The sequence below is a fragment of the Coptis chinensis genome, chromosome 5 (assembly GCF_015680905.1).
Source record: "Coptis chinensis isolate HL-2020 chromosome 5, ASM1568090v1, whole genome shotgun sequence".
Taxonomy (NCBI): domain Eukaryota; kingdom Viridiplantae; phylum Streptophyta; class Magnoliopsida; order Ranunculales; family Ranunculaceae; genus Coptis; species Coptis chinensis.
The window spans coordinates 86348961-86368493 of record NC_141460.1 but is presented as its reverse complement, the minus strand read 5'-3'; the positions used below and the strand labels follow the sequence as shown (position 1 = coordinate 86368493).

Sequence of the window (19533 nt, the reverse complement as noted above, 5' to 3'; positions counted from 1 at the left end):
CATAGCTTCACCCACTTGGTAAAATAATCGATTCGCGATGAGTAAAAAACGAACAACTTGCCGGGAGCTTTTCGGAAGAGGACGGCGATGTCAAGACCCCACTTTGCAAAAGCGGCCAAGGGCTCAAGATTGGATGAAGTTCCGTTCTTTGGAAGATTTCCCATATTAGCATATTTACGACAAAGGAACACACTTTTCGGACAAAGCGCTTAGCATCCTTTTGCATGTCACGGCCACCGGTATCCTTGTGTCATTGCTCTATGGCGAGACTTAAGCCAGGGAGTGGTTCCCACATAGGCTGAATGAATTTCCGCCCGGGGCGAGCAAACCTTCAGCTTTGCTTTGACAACGCAATAGGGTTAAGACTTGTGCCTTTCGCGATAAAGTTACAAATGGACCGTTCGAAGTCGATATGAGACAATATTTCCAAGCATCGCGTTTGACCACGATCACTCACTTTATGATCGGGAGGCAAGATGTGATCATGTAAATATGTGATATAAGGAAGACGCCAATCATCTTCGTCACAAGGTGTAAGTGGAAAACTTAGCTCTATATCGGGGAACCTCTAGAGCATTGTCGACTTCATGATGCGTCGTCGGTATGGACCGAGACAATATCATTAATCATTGTGGTCATCGATAGCATAAGTTGTGGATCAAAGCGTTTTCTCTGCAATGATAGCTTGATTATCAAGATCAAACGCTTAAACTTTCTAGTCAACACACCGGGAGATATCAAATTGGCATGGCGTGATTCCTCGAAAAATGTCTTGATGAAAAAACAACTCGAGTGATGTACATATCGCGCACATCCTCGATGGACGGATCGATACTTCGGTTCCTTTTGAAATTCAATGGTAATCTGGCGAGGCTTATCGACTTAACTGCATGGATAAATAAGCAAGAGAATCCGCGTATCGCCGCGTCATGACGCTGGACGCCGCAATCTTGATAGAATCAAAATTTCGAGCAATCCGATGAACTAAGTCCACATAAGCCGCCATTCTATCGTCCGCGAGTGCATCACGATCCACCAAACTGGCTAGCGACTAACTTAGAATCTGTGAATAATTGTAGTTTAGTTGCCCCAAAGAAGAAGCGGTCGCATGAAGCCGCAAATGACAACCGTACTTTCGGCCTCATTATTTGAAGCGTCAAAACCCAAACCTTGGCCCGACTTCTCAATTTTTCTCCATTCGGTTGCAAGATTACACACCCAATACGGAGCCATACTTATTATCACGAACCATCGGTGTAAACAATCCAACAATCGTGGATACATCGATAAGTTTGGCAAATCATCATCCCCAGGTAATGGCGTGTTGTCGATGACATTTTCTTACGTCTAGTAATCGTCGGACATAAGAATATCATCAATTGGAAAATCAGCCATTAAGCGAAGCCAAAGCTTGTCCTTTCTCCGGTATGCGAGTTTCAAACACAATGCTATAAGCTAAGGTAACTTTCCCATTCTGCTGGCGACTTGATTCACGAGCATTCACGAAAAAAAAGCTTTATGATGGATATTCGGTATAAACTTTGGCGACTTCGTCCACTAGAAATAAGGTTTAAGGCGTCGGGCGGCATGAACCAAAGGCCAATGCAATTTTCTCCACTTTCGAGAATATCTTGTTTCAGCGGTTGTAAGAGTCTTGCTAACAAAGAATATAGGGCGACCATCGCCACCGTTGACAAATAAGGCGGCACTTACGGCATGATCGATGGCGGCTAAATCTGAACCTATAGGCTGCCCGTTCTTTGGGTGGCAAGAACTGGAGGTTGGACTAAGTATGCTTTCAAATGGCGAAATGCAAGTTCCGCGTCCTCCGTCCAAATTGATCGTCTTTCAATGTTTGGAAAAAGGGCGGCATCGATCGAATATCGAGAGATAAAGCGATTTAGGGCGCCAAAGCGTCCTGTAAGTCGTTGAATTTCTTTCTTTGGCGTCGGAGAAGGCATTTCAAGGACGGCTTTCGAATCGATCCGGTTTGCTTCAATTCAGCGTCTAGTCATCATGTATCCTAAGAATTTACGGATGATAAACCGAAGAACACTTAGCGGATTCAAACGCGTATTTGACATTGGAGAGTCAACCAAAAACAACTTGCAAATCGATAAGATGATCGAGTGCTTTTGTAGATTTAACAACCATGTCGTCGATGTATGCTTATTTGTCTTTCCAAGTAGGTCGAGAAAAATAGTGTTGACTAGCTTTTGATATGTGGCTCCGGCATTTTTTTGGACGAAAGGCATTACAGTAACGATAAATGCCTTGGTGCGTAATGAATCTGCGATGAACTCTTGGTCCTCGATGAATAACGGAATCGATGATAACGGAATAAGCATCCAAAAGACAAAGCGCTGAAACCCGGATGTTGCATCGACCATTTCGGATATCTGAGGCAATGGATATGGATGAACCGGACAAGCCTTATTGAGATTTGTGAAATCGATACAAACCGTAATTTGCCGTTCTTTTTTAGGCAATGCGACAACATTTGACATCCATGTTGGATAAGTCCGCGGGCCTTATAAAGTTAACGGACAAAGAGGCGGTCGATTTAGTCTTTCACTTTCATCTTTCTATCGGGGCCATCCCGGGGGCTTTTGTCGAACTGGTTTTGCATTAGGATCAATGTCGAGTTTATGACAAACCACCGAAGGATCTATACCAGGCATTTGCTCTATTAAGCCAAAACAAACACATGATTATTCTTCCGATAACAAAATAAGCTCTTGTCTCTCCTCTTTACGGAAGTTCGGCTTTGAAATAAAAGTAGTCTCTTCGGGAGTTGGCCAATTTGAACTTCTAAAAGTGGATCATTTGTCGGGGGGGGTCTTCAACATTTCTATTGGCGAGTAAAACGAAGGTCCCGGATCTTTGTAATTGCTATTTGTGGCGTTGGAACTTCGAGAATAGTTCATCCAACAACTTCAGACTTCTTATAATCATCGAGAACATTATGCGTGGCAAATTAGAGATGCCGGTTGATCATTGCGCACCTTCTGAGGACTTTTTATTGAATGGGAACTTGATGAAGGCGATGATATGTTGAGGCGACGGCTTCCATATAATGAATCAATCTCGACCAAGGATGACATTGTAAAGGGATTTACAATCCATCAATAAGAAATCAATATTGACTTCCTTACGCATAAGAGTGACCGGAGAGACACCTTTCCAACGCAATGAGTAAGCGGTACCATCAAAACCAACGATAGGCATTTTCGGGGGTGACCAAGTTATCAATAAAAGGAATCTTTGCGATAACACCGAGAAAACATGGCGCTTAGCTGAACTACCGATGTCGATCATTATCGTTGTACACGCATACAAGCGATATCTGCGATTATCACGGCGGACATCATAATGAGGAACATGCACCCATTTAGATCTTGGTCGATTGAAACATAATGGTTCATCTTCAATAGTCTCCGTCGCGAAAACCTTCCACGAAATTGATCCGTTAACCGTTACAAATTAGGCGGATATTTGACTTTAGAGCGGCGAAGCGGTTTTCGGTGAGTATTGGACAATGAATCAATGATGGCATGTCCAACCTTAATGACGTTGTGATCGATGATAGTTAAAGCTTGAGTTGTTACTTTCTTACGCACATATTGATCAAGTTTCCCATTACGCACAAGCTTTTCAATTCTTCCCATAAAAGACCGACAATTCTCCGTCTCATGACCATAATCATTATGAAATTTGCACCATAACGATTTATCGCGAGTTGATTTAGTGTCGTCGGCGCAAAACGGCCGGTGTGCGGACTCTTATCCTTGATTTTGTAAGTAAACTACGCATATTTGGTATTAAAGCGGAGTTAATTCAAAATCGATAAAAGGCTTTCGGTCCTGCTTTCGTGGAGTCTTCTTTCTTATCTGGAGGCTTACATTTGGGTTCTTTGTTGATCAAAAGTCGGTTCTTACGTTTATTTATTTGATCATTGAAATCCTTTCCTTTATTATCTTTGTCACGAGAAGTTCGGCAGCGTAGTGTCGTCTTCAACATTGATAAATTGTTGAACTTCGGCTTGGTATAACGCCGCGTCGGAAGATGGAATATCGAACAAGAGAGTTGTATAACCCATCTTTATCAAACAAGATAGCTTCTTTAAAAGCGTAAACCACCATTAGATCGGATTGTTCAGAAATCTCAGCTTCAGCTTGGCGGAAACGAGCGATAAAACTACGGAGAGTTTCCTCGCGTTGTTGCTTGATGTTGAAAAGAACTTCGGACTCCATTTGGGCGTTTGAGATTATGATGAAAACGTCTTGAAAACTTTTCGGTTAAGTCCTTGAATCGACGAATAGAAGCCTTGCGGAGGTAATTAAGCTAAACCATACCAACGCTTCCCCTTTTAATGTAGAAGGGAAAAGTTTGCATTTTAAAGCATCATCACCTCCCGATAAAACCGGTTTGTTTGTGAAATTAATCACATGAAGCATAGGGCAACCCTCGACATCATCATATTGATCAAACTCTGGTTGTTTGAAGTCTTTGTTATATGAGTAGCCCTTTGGGGCGAAAAAATTGTCCAAAATACCATCTTCAACTGCCAGATTTTCTAGTGTCGATTCAAAGGATCGGCTTGTCGGAAGAGCTTTTTAATCATTTCTCGACACGTTGAGGAGTCATCGGATCCATATCTGTTGGATCGTGATCATAGTCCGCGATGGCGCTATGGGAAGCGAAACGAGCGAAAGAAAAGCGGCGAAGATTCATCGTTTCCGTGTCGAGATGATTGTGGATGAATGCGTTGGGCTTTTCGATGCGATAATGTTGAATGATAAGAACGGCGTTCTTTGAAGTGTTTCACCATCTTGATGGTTCACGATCATGAGTGCGATCATTATTCTGTTCGCCATTTGAATTCCTCGGGACTTGCCGAAAATTTGTATGATCGTGGGGTGCAGTCGGACGATTATTAGCAGTACCTTGCCTACCGAGAACGTGACCAAGTGGGTGGAGATTTCTCGGCGGAGGTCGGGAATTAAAATTAAGCCCATTACTCTTAACTCGTTGATGGCTGTTGCGAATATCGCGAATCTCATCCTCACCACTTAAACGATCCCACACACTATTATGTCGTTGGCGTGTGTGACGTTGTGGTGTGACAGATACAACATCATCTACGAGTGGAGTGCGTCGTTTAAGATGGCGCTTTTATAGTAATTATTCTGTTTTTATGACGGATCTTTAACTTTTGAAGAAGTGCTTCTCGAGACATATGACTTACATTATCCGCGTCGATCTTGGAGAGAATCGTCGGAAGCAATAACCTCAGCTGAATAATTTGGCGCGTTGGTGGAACGAACGGTATTAGAAGGTATTATCTTTGTCGGCGCCAAGTTGTCCTTGACCATCATGTTAAGTGATGATCGTCGATAATCACATCGGGACCTTGAGCTCTTCGGTATCGTCATAACTTTTCGCGAGCGTGATCGAGGGTGTAGTATAAGAACCGCAGACGGCGCCAATTATGTTTCGACCAAATATGATCAAAACACCAAGTGTTGATGAAAAGACGAAGAACGTAGAAAAGTAATTAGAAAAATGATGGTGATCGGGGGAATGATGAGACTGTACCTTGCGGTTGCCTACGTACCCAAATTATCGATGGGATCAAGTCTCAAGAACGTAGTTCTGAATGAAAAATAGTTTTGTATTTATATAGGTAGAGTAGAGAGTCCTTGCAGCTCAAGTAATCTTGTAGCTTGAGCAATTGTGATAGACTATAACTTTCAACTGATAATTATCTCTTTGATAAGAAATGAATCTGGACATAAATCAATGTACATTAGTGGCAAAAGCCATGTGGCTAAGGTTCACCTTTAGACACATGAGTTAATGGTCTGTACTTTGATCCATGATATTCGCGAATTGGGCTTTAGCCCTGTCGATTAAACGAATAAAGTGGAGACTCCTACCAATGGACGTTTGCCACGTAGGTGGGGGTCGAAACACAAACCTAGGGACATTTATGTAATTAGTCGGTCGGGATTACATTTCAAACGTACATAAATTAATGAAACTTAACTCCGACTCATAAGCCACATTAGGTAAGCAACTCATATACGAAAATTTGACAACAATGTCGGTTAGCGGCTTTTCTGCGTTTGAAGCTGGCACGAGTTAACAGTTTACACGCATGAGTGGGTTATTGTTATAGCCTGCGGTGGGAAAGAATGTAGGAAATTAAATTAAGCTGGTTGGGCCGGAAAAATAATTATGACGCTAAGTCAAATTAGTTAGTGGTTAGAAGTTAATTAGGACTTTAAACCTAATTTGGTCATATTGGGCTTGGGCCTTGATAACTTAAACATGTAAAGACAAAAACAACCAAATCGCACAACCACAAAAAAACGCACCCAATTCTTCTTCCCCAATTTTGCAACTATTCAAAAACCTAGGAGAGAGAATCCTCAATTCTCCCCAATTTCATTGATTAAGACCAAGAATTCAAACACCCGATCCTTAGTAACACTAAACCCAAGCGTGAAGATTCAAATTGATTGGAATTTAGGTCATTATCGCCAAGCGAAAGGTGAGTTTAATTTCATTTCAAACAAATTTTTAAACTTATTTCATAGCTTGTGATGTATTCTACTGAAAATAATGGTAGGGGTTTTAATTTCGATGATATGTTTGGAGAAGCTAGAGTTGAGCAATATTGGTGAAGAAGCAAGCTAAAGGAGCCGATTCCCTCTTGGTGAGTAAAATTTTTGTTATTCACTCCATTTTGAGCAGTTCATGTTGATTATTGAGTGGAGGAGAAGAAGCACCCACCGATTTTATTGTTAAAATTATTGTGAATTGAAGGTGTGGACTTGGTTGTTGTTGGAGTTGGGAAAAATCTCACTTGTTAGTGGAAGTAATATGATTGGCGTTGACGTGAGGGCCTGCAGTGGCTGGAAATAGCCTGCGGAGACTTGTCAGAGGCATAGTACAAAATATCGGGATATGGCAAAATATCGACCTCTGATTTATGGATATGTATCGTGGATATATCCCCCTGTATGGGGATATATTACATTTGGGCATCTGTAAATATCGTGGATATATCGAGATATATCAATAAATATCGATAAATATCCACAGACTATGTGTGGGTATTTATGACTGCAAATATCGTGGATATATCGTGATATATCGACAAATATCGACAAATATCAACAAATATCGATAAATATCTATATTTTCTTTGAATGTGGTAATTATAAAGGTTGAATTTGATCAGTCCTTACAAGTGTGAATAATGGAGAAGATTGTGATGGGTCGAGTTTTGATTGAGCTCGCTTTGGGACGAGCTGCCTACATATCAAGATTTTGTGATGAACTTGAATCAAGTCAGACATTGTTCCCCCCTTTCCTCTGTCAGCTCAAGTCCCTGTCTTGATGAGAATAAATGAGCTTTTAGACAGTGTATTTATAAGCGCGACAGATGCTACGACTTTAACTAACACAGCTATGTTGAGCGTTACTGCCCGTTGCGTGCATGTGCCAGGTTGTCACCTCGTTCTGGACGAGGTGTTATGTTGTAACGATCTATCATGAGTCCTGGAGATTATCACCTCATTCTAGACAAGGTGTTATGTTATAACGATCTTCCATGAGTTTTCCTGATTCGTGTTGGACACGCATAATATATATAAATATATTATTCCCTCACGATCATACTTTTAATATAAATTACTCTCTAATACTCAAAAAATACACCTCGGAATTCCTACATATTACATTGACTTTTCATTCTTTAACAATGAATCTTGAATTTTTTCTACATATTACAATACTTGTTGTACTTTGCACCGAAATGTTCAATCTCATATCGCATCTATTAGATCTTCTGTTGTGATTGAATCCATGATGAGGCGTGAAGGCCTGCAACCCTGATGTCCATAGATGCCTCGCCTATAGAGTCTATCCAACACTCTAACGTCTTCAGGAGACGACCAACACAACTCCAATCCACTTCATCAGTTGTCAATAGGATGTGTTCAATTACATCACTTGCCAAAACCATGCTCCCACTAGTATCCTCCCCATCACTGCCATAAACCGCATCCATCATCTTGATCAGGCAATCTACAACATATTGCAGCCCTTTGGTTGAAGCCAGGATTTTACATCCTTCAATAGAGGTTGTTATTTGAGACAATAGGGGAAGCATAAATAAAACAGAATAGAATGGTCTTGGTTCATCCTCACCCTTGATGGAAAGAAGGTACTCGAGAAGATCTAGAGCCTTTAGCATGCAGGCAAAAGGTGATTCCGCCAAGTACTTCCCAACAAACAACACTGAATCAAGAAGATCCTCTCCTTTTCTATGATCATGATCCTTTGCCTCTTGCAAGGACTCTAGAACCTTACCCATCGTCTCGTTCGGACCATTGACCATCATTATTCCCATGCTTTTATCAATATAACTCCCATTGATTTCAGAGACGTTTTCTGCTGAGACCGATTTCATCATCTTTTCTGCTTAGACTGATTTCATCATCTTTTCTTATGATGATTCATTCATGTATGAATCTTCAGTACAGATGCGCACACACAAGAACAACTAGCCCTAGCATTTCCAGAGAGATAAGAGATAAGAGAACGAAGATAACAATAAAACAATCAAACAATAAAACAGTCACTGAATACCAAAGACACGTGGCATCTACAATTATTACAAAACTCAGGATGTGATACAGACCAACTAAGCAAAACCCAAACTACACAGAGACGGAAAAATCCTACAAAAATTTTGGCGAGTTTCCTCTCAGATTTTCGACATTTCATAAACTTAAATCCTGTCATAACTTGGAAATCCAATAAAACTACACCTAACTACTAAAGATATAATCGATTAAGATAACCGGCTACTTAACCATCTCGACTAGTGCCAGTTAAGTCAAGTAACCAACCCTCGAATCAAATATCAACAAATTCAAGCTAACTAGAGGAAGGAACAGCTTGGTTCAACTCACCTCAGGGCTCAAAGTAGAGGAATAAAATTTCAAAATTGTTACGACTTTCTACTTATGCTGATTTCCACAATTCCAAACGCATATGAAATGATAAACTAGCTAGATTAAGAATTGAAGAAAGCAAGTCAAATAAGTGAATAACATATGTGAGCTGGAAAGGTAATTCTTTCAAGACAAGCTATAGATTTTAAGAAACAAACCTATAGATTTCAAGATAGCTACTCTTAGAAGTTAAAATAAGGTTGATAAGCTAATAGAATCCTTAAGGGATAAGCAAGTAATGTGGGGGCATCAATCAAGAGCAACAAGACACGCGCGGCAAGAGTAAAATCAGGATAACTACAAATTATAAGACCTTTGGTTACAGGTTGTGAACAGAGTCATAATTACACAACGAGTAAGCATCTTCACTCACCTCTTAGCTCGAGAAACATAAGCTTGAACTTGCAGCAGTTTACTTCTCTGAGGCGGAAAAGTTGGTTCACACTATCAAAAAGTGGAGAGATGCTATGCTGTTGAAAGCGTACAATGCGTCAAGAAATTCAAAAAGATGCAATTGTAACTAAGAAATAAGCAAGCCCAACACTACATTAAGAAGAAAACATATGAAATTGAAGGATATAAATATCAGCTCCAAGAACCAGATCAAATCCCCCTGGATACTGATCTGAAATTTGTTTTATATGATTGTCATCTCCCCATTCTAGCTTCTCTGCTGCCAATCCTAAGTACAAGTGTCCATCAAAGACAAAGCTTATCAATATAGCTTCCTTTTGTTACTAGACACTCGGCTTAATTAAAACAAATAAAACCCCATAGGAAGATTATTGTTTTCTTACCAGAACAATTACTACGGCATTCTGAAGCTGCATGGAGCTCTACATTTTTCTTCAAGATCTAAGTGGCTCACCAAAAACATAACAATTACAACTAATCCATAGACATAAAGAACTCACAAAACAGAGCGATATTTTGTACTATGACTCAAACTTTATTCAAAACCAACAGAGAGGCTGACACTCCAAACCATTAAACATGATAAAAAACTGACAGCCAATACAAAAACACTTTGACTTTATTCCAAACCAACAGAGGATGACACTCCAAACCATTACAAAGAATACTACTGCCAGAATGATTTGCGACCTTCTTGTATGCCTTTGACACCATGTAATGCCGATTCAAAAAGAAAATCATTACAATACTGGTTCTAAGTGAGGGTTTGGCCGAACCAATTCTTAAAGTTTTCCACGTACAAGTCATACGCTGACTGATCCAAGTTCTTGCCACACAATTGAAGGTAACCAATAATCGGATACCCAGTTTCCTCAACAACGGGTCGACTCGGAGGTTCCCATACAGTTCCCCATGCAGGTGGAGGCATGTCCACACTATGGTCCGAGAATGGCTGAACATCTTCCATACTTTGGTCCTTTCATTCCGTCCTCCATAAGAATGGCGAGGAGGTGCATATTGTTCCGAAGGTAGCACAAATGTAGATTCATGGGAATACTTTCGAGATGGAGCATTCCAATCTCCATAAAATTTGAGGGACGATATTGTTCAGAAAGAAGTAGCATAGGTGGAAGCGATGAGAGTATGCTTGAGGATCATTCCAATTCCCATAATATTGAGAATGTGAATATTCTTCGGAGGATTAAGCGATATGAAGAGTCTGTAGAATATTCAACCATATTTGAACCAGTAGAAGAATATCCATAAGGCTTATCGTAAGAAAACAATCCTCCAAATTGGCCCGCCAACGAGTCCACAGACATCTCGACCCCAGTAGACGACCCTTGCCCATAAAAACAATTGCTAGAGTCCGTGCCCTGTGTAGGATCTGCTCTCCTTTGTCGACCTTTTCTTTGACGAGATCCTCGTTGGGCGGAAGCCCCATGGTCAGAGTCTTGAGTTGCATGGTCAAACCCATCCTCTTCAGTAAAGTATACTCCTCTATTATCACTTCAAGACTTTGCTGAGGAACCACCCCGTTGCTTGTTGAGACCCAACAATAGTGCATCCACCCTACCACTTGGTGGGCGCTGTGAGGACCAGCCCCTTGATTGTTGTGAGGATCCATCCCTTTGATCTGCATTGATTGACCCACCCACCCTCTCTTTGTGACCTTGGTGCTATCACCCGTTGTGACCCAACACCACCACCAATGGAAACTCTAGGTTGTTGTGACTGAACCCCATCATTACCATCAAAACCTGGAGGACCACCACCACCTACTCGACTCGGACCACAGCCATCTCCACGACCACCACCACCTCCTCGACTTTGACCACTAGCACAAACTTGAGCATGATCATCATCAAAACCGGGGGGACCACCACCACCTTTCGACTTCGGACCACTACCATCTCCACGACCACCACCACCTCCTCGACTAGGACCACTGGCACGAACTTGAGCATGATGATGATCATCATCATCGCTATCGTTATCGTCATCAACAAGATTGTAAGCATTATCGTGCTCCCCATCACTAGGCATTCTCCATGCATCAGGATCATAATATGTTTCACCATCAAGTTGAGTGTCATTAGGAGATTGAGCTGCTTCAAAGTTATCCTCAGGATTGGGATTCGGAACAGGTTCCCAATTTCCATCTATTGGCACACCAGATTGCTCTGCAATGTATGAATTAGGACGACCGCTTTCATCTAATAATGCCTCAGGGGTTCTCTCTCTGTCATCGATCCAATAAAATAGGATGGTCCGAGTCATTATCGACCGGTACAATGATGTGAGGTCCAAGATCTTCTTCTCTTCTTGAATTGGTTCTTTAGTTGGACATGCTTGCTTTTCGGTCGAAGGTTGTAGTGGACAAAGACTTCGATCCTCCCTCCAGACTTCGGTTCTCGAAGTTACAACGTTTTGTCGAGTGTATGAATCCAAACATGCTCCAATTCCTCTCACATCCGGATGATGAGGTAGTTTGTGAGAGGATCCGTGTATAGCTAACGTTTTTCAAGTGGTCGACATAACCGTCTTCAACATTCATCCACCAATCAGTTTGCGTCGATGACAAACAATGTAGACCATATTATATAATTTTGTATGGACTAAAACTAAAATAGGTGGATTACAAGTTAAGTAGTGGGTTAACAATGAAACTAACCCGGCATGACTTTGGTTCTTCCATATACAAGAATTGGCAGAGAATACCCCGAAGCCTCTCGATAAGCTTTACATTCATTTAAGCAAGCCAATTGATCGATAGGTTTGGGATCAATTGGTTAATGACTATCTGCATTCGAGAGGAACTCCCCATTGTATGCAACATTTTCACTATCGGGGCCGTAAATTACGGCGGGGATTAAAGTAGTGTGCTACAAGCAAATTTGTAGCATATTAGCTTACAACGCTTATGGTACAATTAAATAAACCTCGAGTTAACAAAAATATTACCAAACTTTGTGTAATGGGTGCCCCAATTGGTTGTTCCACCTCCTCTTAATGATTCCAACAATCCATTCAAAGTGACGAATCTTCCTCCCAACTTGCTCAATTGTTATTTCTACCCATCACGTGTAAAAATGGCATGGTCGGTTTATCATCCCTATCCACCTTCCGCAATAAAACCACAATGGGTTATAATACGACTACAATCCCGCTTCACATTCTGCCAAAATTCTCCGGTTCGTTTATAATATCCTCGACCATCATCATCCGGACCGTAGGATTATCATTCTTGATTTCAAGATATCCTTCGAAGTAAACATTGACCGGAGCTTGTTCTTTTTCTTGAAACAAACTTTTCAATGCCATGTAATTACTAGCAAATCTAGTTGGACCCATTTCGGACTAAGTCTCCACCACACACTTCCCTCATAAGGGAAACAACTTCGAGAGTGGTTATAAATGAAAGGCGTGATATCCTTCACCGATCAAGGATTGCTTTTCGTCAATGGGGCTCGAAAAATTCTTTCAAGATAAGGTCTATAGAATGAGCGGCATGGGGTCGAAAAGGTTATACCCTATTGTACATGAAGTAGTTTAGTAGGCGGTTCATACAAAAACCTATTTGCAAAAGGAATCTAAAATTGGAGAATAAAACTTATTTTTAAGTATACCATTTTCTCTTGCAAGCATCTCTCCAACTTTCTTAAAATTAAGCCCGTTGTCCGTTACAATCAACAACATTCTCCTTGCCAACCTTGTCAACAACACGCGTCTCATGTGTTTTGATGAAGTGGCGGTGATCTTTCTTGTGTTTCGATAGATCAATGGATCGAATCAAAAGTCATGAGCCCATCACAATACACCATGAAGTTCATCAAGAATCATTGCGTTGGACAGATCCGTTATCACACATAACGGTGACACCATATGTAGACCATTTTATTTTCATATGGTCAATATACAATTTGCACTCTGCCTTAAGCCTCTGCAACTCTGAATTTAGTAGTTGATAGGCTGAAGGAGGGGTCACTCCAAGACCGGCGCGACATGCCTCATCGAACATCGGCTTGTAATACGGGTTGTTGGCCACTGCATTTGGAGACAAGTTTCCCCAAAGTACAAATCTAGCCACAGCTGTTCTAAACACCCCAGCTTTTGACTTACCAGCTGGAGTCATCTGGTGGACAGATGGTTGATTAACATCAGGCTTTCTCGGCGAATCGACATCAATAAGCTCGGGATGCCTAGTGCTCTTCGAACGGGAGAAGAGAGACATAAGACCTTTGCCTTTGCGAGAGCTTGTGCTTGCAACATTGGTGTTCTCTCTGGTTGAAGCCCTCTTATCCCACGAGCCCATCTCGCAGAACCTCTGGTACTCATTCCTAGATTGTTGTCGTGCCATCTTGAACTTGTTATCATCCTCGTCTGAGTCTTCTCCAGGAGGGTGTGCATACATGACAGCTCTATAATGTTCTTCAGCTATCTTTTTTCCATTTCTCTTCTCAATTCCGGACTCAATTATTTGTCAGAACATGTCTCGAATTTCCTTTCCACACTTCAAACATTTCTCAACATTTTTGTTCCCTCCACCAAGATGTACTTTCAGCATTGTAATGCCACCTCCAGCTAAAATCTTGTCACAGTATTTGCACTGTGTCCCGTTTTTATTTCCAGGGATACGGATAGCGTGGTCCCACCCAATATCAAATCCCTTTGGCATTTCTATCCTCATTTATCACAAACGAGAATAATTTAATATATACATCAAACCAAAACATAATTAAATTTGATGATTCCTATTTAAAGATACATGGATCAAGTCATTGGTCCTATAACTCAAATTCAATGTTGCCTTAACTGTATCTGACACTTTTTCTACATTTAATTCTAGTAGTCAAACATCCAAATATTAACAATATCAAACAATTACAGTCAAGTTTGAAACCGGCATCCGGGCTTGTGATCGGAATTAACCAATCTTTAAACAAGTAAGAACTCTCAGATCACCCGTAGGTGCACCGTGTTCTGGAACCAAACTGTACTTTGAGTGATATCAAGAATATTCCAATGCTAACTGTGTACTTTTATTGATATTCCAATGTTGCCTTAACTGTGTCGGGCGCTTTTCCTACATCTAATTCTAATATTCATGCCTCTACCAATGCTAATCATATCTTCCCTGTACTTAGAAATAACGGTATAAATTATTTAGACAATTTTACCATTGCATTATATTTTAACACTAACTTGCTTGTTTATAAAACAAAAGAGCTAAAAATATTTTGACAGAGTTTCTTTTGTTTATTCAAATTTTTGACCACCTGTATTATGCCTAAAATACTTATATAGTAAAAAATAATAATAATAATAATAATAAAAGGACAAAAAAAAAAAAAAGACAACAAAAAGACAAACATAAATTCTATAACTATCAGTTTATCCATAGAATCTGAATACCAAGTTAAATTACATTAGCCATTCAAATTAATTTAAAGTCATGCGCAAATAAAATATAAAAAACATATAACCTGCACACTTGATAACTAAACCAAGAATAAATCTTAACACTACCTAATATACAAACCAAATGACTTTATGGCACACAAACAAAACATATCCCTTATATGTATACAAACACCCACAATTTCAATTGTTGCAAAAAACAACAAGTAACAAATAAAACTAGTATACGAAATGGGTAGAAGTTTTACCTCAAGAGAATCAGAAGCCAACTCCACTACTACAAATCAAACTCCACTACTGCAAATCAAACTCCACTACTGCACCAACAATGAACAGGTTATTTGAATTATTCCCTTTCTTACTCAAAATACTAGAAAAATTGATATTTGCTGGAAAAAAAAAACACGACATACCTAGTGCGCAACAACCAAAAGTGGGAGAAGAACAAACCACTGAGACAACACGACGTACCTAGAGCGCAACAACTAAGTTTTCAGCTGTGTTTATGCTGCAAAATAGAAAAACAAGCAACCACTGAGAACATACTTGTACAAAAGACAAGGAAGAGTTCATGGAAGAGTTTGCTCTACCCTCAAAGACAAGGAGCAAAGACGGGTACAATCCTCTTCTAGATGACTTCAAGAATACAAAATATCTTATGATATACATAACTCAAATATAAAACCACCACTTAACATCACATTCTAAAAAAAAAGCAGAGAGTTTCCTTTGTATTTTCAACATTTCATAAATTTAAAACCTGTCATAACTTGAAAATCAAATAATATACTTCCATAACATATATTAAAACCTCATACCTCATAAACCCAAGTACCCAACTACTCAAATATATATTGATTGGTAGAAAAAAAAAACAAACAAAAAGTAGATGATCCCTCTGCTGCATTTCGACATAAAAAACTTTATATATGGTGGAGTTTGATATCCGTGGTCGCCGGTGCAAGTCGGCTATGACTCGTCCCGGGTATGAGTAGCGACTTGACTTACTTGAGAAGCTTTTTAGTAGAGGATTGTAAGTATTTAAATGAAAAGACAACTTGCAATTTAAAAGAATGAAAGAGACCCTAATCGTAATGTCTTCAAATGCAAATTATCCCTTTCAGTTTAACTCTATACAACTTGCATTTTTTTATGTTACAGTCTTGACCAAACACAAAAAATGGAGAAATATTATATAAAGACAAAATTTCTTCCACCACTACGTCTATTTCTAATATTCCATCACTGTATTTGACAAAACATATTAGGAATGATGAAATCTTCAAATGCGCTAAACTGGTACGTACTAGGTATTGGTCCTTAAAAGAAGTTCACTGGACAGACTCGAAACCAGAACTCAATTTAATTTCCACTTGGAATTGAATAGAGAATATTTGAACCTTATTTCTTACCCTTGTCAAATTACTAGATTACACTTGCCGACAACATATATTGAAATAGTCTAGTTCCAGTACATTCCCTTGCTACCATCAAAACTCCTCTCTTACAAACATCGTCAGTGTCATACCTATATTCCATCATAAATGCCCCTACGAAAACTATAGTGAATTGCCGATGGATCCGCTAGTCTATATATATTATAAGAACAAACTTTTATGCCCAATTGCTTAGGTGCGAAGTGTACTCCTAAGCATCTCAGCATACATGAATTGCTGACGGATCCGCTAGTCTATATATATTATCGTCGCAAGTCACAGAGATTACTACCAGGTCTTGCAAAACCAGAAACTGGACTGCTATGGTGGCTAGTGGCATATGAGAAGGTTTGGCATTAAGCACTTAGGGATAAAATCTAAGGAATATTCAAGAAATCGGCGAAATGGTAGAAGATATATAAAACATGTTGAAAGTTGAAATAGATGTAAAATAGATAATGCTGAAGCGCATACATACTCCATATCCAGTAACATCACCAATATGCATATATTGTTAGAGTGAATGTATGCATTTTTGTTAATTGTTTTTAGCAAACAAACACTCTATCCACTGATCTACAAGCGCATGTTCTTAAGAGTTCAAAAACTATTTTTCTCAAGGATTTATCACATCAAATGGTGTCTACCAAAAAAGACATACATAACATTCTCACTTCAATGAAATGCTATATGGTTGAACAACAATAACATGGTTTAAAACAATACGAAAACATAAATCTAATCATATTGAAGTAGACTCACTTCTAGGAACCTGTATTTTTGCTTGAATCTGGCCAACAAGAGCTTCTTCAGCGAGGCAGTTCTTTCTCCAGCTTCATATACAAATGAGAAAGACAAAAAATAAAAAAAGATCATGCATCTCTATTTATAGGGACCCCTAGACAAATATACAACAACAATTAACGTAGATACAAACATGCCGCCTAATACCATTTGACAAACTAGCATACTACTTGGGCATTAAAGGAGTGCTACAACAACCGAACCAGCATGCAACATTTTGGTCATTGGCACTACGAAATATCACCATTTACTAACTCATCCATTCAGTACAAGTAAATCAGTTTTGTACCTAAAAGACCTTCATATATAGTTCTAAGTCATTGAAAACCATTATAGGGTACAAATATGAGAAATAGTATAGGCTACAAACTAAATGATGATTTCATCTAACGCACCAAAAAGCGTATCCCGAACATGCTATGTGTAGCTGCTTCTTTGCTCTTTCATCACTTTAACAACGCTTAGGAACCATGCATAAGCTTTCAAACAAGCAATTAACATATATATGTCATAATATATGCCACAATCACGAAGCCTCAATTGTTATCCGACCCTAGCTATTAATACATCGACTTTCAAGAAATCAATTAGTACTACATTTGTGAGTAATGGTGGTTTTATGGTTGTTGAATGATTTGGTTCAGGGATGGCAGAAGTTCCAAGACATAAAAAGACATTTATTGAAATGAGAGCTCTCTAGGGTTGATGACAAGACTATCAAAACAATTATTGAAGAATTTATTGAAAGTGTATAAAAACTGGGAACCTATTGAAGAGGAAAACTATAGAGTTCTTGCCGATGTGATATTTGAAGATGGGAAAAATCGGGGTTATTGTTTTTATATCATTTTTGTGGTGAATTGTTGGGCTTGTTTTACAGCCTTTAGTGAAATGTAAGTAATCTTATTTGGTCATGATGTTATCAGTGGAGGAAGCAAGGAAAAGGAAGGAATCCCGAGTTCTAGTGATTATGAACGCCAACCGAAGAAATTAAATTCGACACAACAAGAAAGTCGAGCTTCACATTCTCGGTGGTTACCCTCTCCAATCGTCGGTGTAACTCCACGGTAGTCCCGAGTCGAGGAAAGGGAAATAGCATCTTCCCAGCCTTTTCCTAGGGAAGATTACGGAGACCTGTGCCTTCTTCACTGGATTGGTTACTAGGGACACACAAAATGGATATAATATATCTCAAACTCATAACAAAGAATGCAAGTCCGGTTTCACAAATGAGCCACTTCGTGAGAACGAGGAAACAACAATGAACCAAAGCTTACTTCATCTAGATTGTGGTCTAGAGACAAAACAAATGAACCTAAATCACCTCGGACTCATACCAGATCGATGTAAATGAACTCAAGCCTGTTTCAAGAATCGGAGCCACTTCAGAGAGCAAGGAAAAGACAATGTCTCGTCATCTCAAAAGTAGTATGAGGCGTGATGTCGTAGGGCATCTAGTTCTTGTCCTAGGGCCAATAGACCAAACTCCAGCTCAGTTTCACCACAAGCACGCCAAAAACTCAAAGGAAAGGAACCTATCATTCATCAAAATGGTAAGAAGGTGAACAGAGAAATTTTCAAAGAAGTATCTATGGGGTTGTCCTTCAAAGAACCAAAGGTTGAAAATGGCTACGCAATGGTTCCTAGCAATTATGGTTACAATGCTCTCTCTGAGATAACTTTTGAGCCATATATCAATCACAACCCCGAAGTTCGAGGTTCCAGTTTGTTGTAGTTCGATCAATCGAACCAAGATCCCGCTTTGAAAATGGTATGCCCATTTCTATTTACGTGTTAGTAGTACTTTTATTTTTATTATTTTTATTTTTCTTTGTACTTTCGTGGTTTCAAGTATGAAGTCAAGTTTAAAGTTTGTTTGGACCGAATCACTAACTAAACATTTCACTTGAGCGAACATTTCTAGTCGAGACCAATTACCAAAATAAGATAACCTTGAAAACTTGAAAACTATTACTAGTGAAAAGAGTTCTCAGAGCCTCACTTGACCCTAGTTTGCAATATCATGCTAGACACGCTTAAAGTTCACAGAGAAGAATCGAGAAGTTAAGTTACTAATCTATTAATAAAACAAACTTTTAAATGAGTGCTAAAACAAATAACAGTATTTAGAGTTGGAAAGTTATACATGAAGCAAATAATCATGGATGGGAGGGGACAAGAAAGCTTACCTTATTGAGCTCTACAATTGAATTTTCACAAGCACTGCAAGATACCGAGAGTGGAGAAGAATGAGCTTATAGCCATCAAAATTTCGCGTGGGAGATAGAGTAGCTCGCGTGGGAGAGGGTAGTAGTAGCCTTTTTTTTTTTCTTTGTCGGTTTGCAATCACCAGCCCTTTTCTTCTTCTTCCTCGTCAGTTTGCAATCACCCAATTCTCTCCAAAAATATCGTATAAATCACACATATCG

The 19533-nt window shown here is 39.5% G+C and overlaps 1 long non-coding RNA gene across 2 annotated transcripts; it reads right to left on the bottom strand.

Annotated features, from left to right (window-relative positions):
* Positions 1-7848: 7848 nt before the first annotated feature.
* On the bottom strand, positions 7849-17143 carry LOC147499650 (uncharacterized). 2 transcript variants are annotated; one of them, XR_015194496.1, is made up of 6 exons: positions 17063-17143; positions 15278-15372; positions 15113-15181; positions 9827-9884; positions 9403-9711; positions 7849-8581 (listed from the first exon to the last, which is right to left on the bottom strand). It is a non-coding gene; the product is annotated as an uncharacterized LOC147499650 (long non-coding RNA). The 2 variants fall into 2 exon arrangements; XR_015194497.1 differs by lacking the exons at positions 9403-9711; positions 9827-9884.
* Positions 17144-19533: the final 2390 nt, after the last annotated feature.